We start from the raw sequence: 2924 nt of genomic DNA on the forward strand, positions 1-2924 counted from the left end.
TTGCTGGATAGTCATATGGGTTGTATGTTTTTCTCTTTCATCAGTTTAAGTATGTCCTGCCATTCCTTTCTGGCCTGAAGAGTTTCTATTGAAAGATCAGCTGTTATCCTTATGGGAATCCCCTTGTGTGTTATTTGTTGTTTTTCCCTTTCTGCTTTTAATATTTCAAAAAGTTTTCTTTACCTCAAGGTTAAAGCAGATGTGCTTTGAGGGTCTGATAGGCTGTCTTTGTTTAACAAAGTTCAGGCTGAACCACAGACAAGCCAAACTGACTTCCCCATATCTCAGTATGTGAACATTTTCTCCATCACAGAATATAAAATATCTTAGAAACATATGATCCTGCAATTCTACCTCCGAGGATAAGCCCAGAAGAGTTGAAATCACATTTGGGGAGAGACGTGTACACTCGTGTTCACAGCACCATTATTCACAGTAACTAAGACATGAAAGCAACCCAAGTGCTTATTGACCAAAGCATGGTTAAGCCAATGTGGTAGGTACCAATAACACAGTATCAGTTCAGTTTAGTCGCTCAGTCATGTCCGATTCTGTGACCCCATGAATTGCAGCACGCCAGGCCTCCCTGTCCATCACCAACTCCCGGAGTTCACTCAGACTCACGTCCTTCGAGTCAGTGATGCCATCCAGGCATCTCATCCTCTGTCGTCCCCTTCCCCTCCTGCCCCCAATCCCTCCCAGCATCAGAGTCTTTTCCAATGAGTCAACTCTTCGCATGAGGTGGCCAAACTACTGGAGTTTCAGCTTTAGCATCATTCCTTCCAAAGAAACCCCAGGGCTGATCTCCAGAATGGACTGGTTGGATCTCCTTGCAGTCCAAGGGACTCTCAAGAGTCTTCTCCAATACCACAGTTCAAAAGCATCAATTCTTCGGCACTCAGCCTTCTTCTCAGTCCAACTCTCAAATCCATACATGACCACAGGAAAAACCATAGCCTTGACTAGACGGACCTTTGTTGGCAAAATAATGTCTCTGCTTTTGAATATGCTATCTAGGTTGGTCATAACTTTCCTTCCAATGAGTAAGCGTCTTTTAATTTCATGGCTGCAGTCACCATCCGCAGTGATTTTGGAGCAAAAAAAAAAAAAAAAAAAGAGTCTGACACTGTTTCCACTGTTTCCCCATCTATTTCCAATGAAGCGATGGGACCAGATGCCATGATCTTTGTTTTCTGAATGTACAGCTTTAAGCCAACTTTTTCACTCTCCACTTTCACTTTCATCAAGAGGCTTTTTCGTTCCTCTTCACTTTCTGCCATAAGGATGGTGTCATCTGCATATCTGAGGTTACTGATATTTCTCCCGGCAATCTTGATTCCAGCTTGTGTTTCTTCCAGTCCAGCGTTTCTCATGATGTATTCTGCATAGAAGTTAAAGTTAAGCAGGGTGACAATATACAGCCTTGATGTACTCGTTTTCCTATTTGGAATCAGTCTGTTGTTCCATGTCCAGTTCTAACTGTTGCTTCCTGACCTGCATACAGATTTCTCAAGAGGCAGGTCAGGTGGTCTGGTACTCCCATCTCTTTCAGTATTTTCCACAGTTTATTGTGATGCACAACGTCAAAGGCTTTGGCATAGTCAATAAAGCAGAAATAGATGCTTTTCTGGAAATCTCTTGCTTTTTCCATGATCCAGCAGATGTCGCCAATTTGATCTCTGGTTCCTCTGCCTTTTCTAAAACCAGCTTGAACATCAGGAAGTTCATGGTTCACATATTGCTGAAGCCTGGCTTGGAGAATTTTGAGCATTACTTTACTAGCGTGTGAGATGAGTGCAATTGTGCGGTAGTTTGAGCATTCTTTGGCATTGCCTTTCTTTGGGATTGGAATGAAAACTGACCTTTTCCAGTCCTGTGGCCACTGCTGAGTTTTCCAAATTTGCTGGCATATTGAGTACAGCACTTTCACAGCATCATCTTTCAGGATTTGAAATAGCTCAACTGGAATTCCATCACCTCCACTAGCTTTGTTCATAGTGATGCTTTCTAAGGCCCACTGGACTTCACATTCCAGGATGTCTGGCTCTAGGTCAGTGATCACACCATCATGATTATCTGGGTCGTGAAGATTTTTTTGTATACTTCTTCTGTGTATTCTTGCCACCTCTTCTTGATATCTTTTGCTTCTCTTAGGTCCATATCATTTCTGTCCTTTATCGAGCCCATGTTTGCATGAAATGTTCCCTTGGTATCTCTAATTTTCTTGAACAAACCTCTAGTCTTTCCCATTCTGTTGTTTTCTTCTATTTCTTTGCATTGGTGGCTGAGGAAGGCTTTCTTATCTCTTCTTGCTATTCTTTGGAACTCTGCATTCAGATGTTTATATCTTTCCTTTTCTCCTTTGCTTTTCACTTCTCTTCTTTTCACAGCTACTTGTAAGGCCTCCCTCCCCAGACAGCCATTTTGCTTTTTTGCATTTTTTTCCATTGGGATGTTCTTGATCCCTGTCTCCTGTACAATGTCACGAACCTCATTCCATAGTTCATCAGGCACTCTATCTATCAGATCTAGGTCCATAAGTCTATTTCTCACTTCCACTGTATACTCATAAGGGATTTGATTTAGATCATACCTGAATGGTCTAGTGGTTTTTCCTACTTTCTTCAATTTCAGTCTGAATTTGGTAATAAGCAGTTCATGATCTGAGCCAGTCAGCTCCTGGTCTTTTTTTGTTGTTGTTGACTGTATACAGCTTCTCCATCTTTGGCTGCAAAGAATATAATCAATCTGATTTCAGTGTTTACCATCTGGTGATGTCCATGTCCGTTGTACGTTACCACAGTTAAAAAAACATCTTTGAAAATCCCCTGACTGTAACCACAGAAGTGTTAAGGGCTAACAGGAACTTTGCAGAAGCTTCCGGTCCTCCCAGCCTCCTCCCCACCCCAACTACCCAGAGGTTA

The 2924-nt window shown here is 42.1% G+C and overlaps 1 protein-coding gene across 1 annotated transcript in view; it reads left to right on the plus strand.

The window, feature by feature from the left end:
* Positions 1–2924, plus strand: part of LOC133229470 (cationic amino acid transporter 3-like) — a 58981-nt gene that overhangs the window by 30480 nt on the left and 25577 nt on the right. The gene's annotated exons all lie outside the window — the stretch shown is intronic.

Source organism: Bos javanicus, chromosome 18, assembly GCF_032452875.1.
Source record: "Bos javanicus breed banteng chromosome 18, ARS-OSU_banteng_1.0, whole genome shotgun sequence".
Lineage (NCBI taxonomy): Eukaryota > Metazoa > Chordata > Mammalia > Artiodactyla > Bovidae > Bos > Bos javanicus.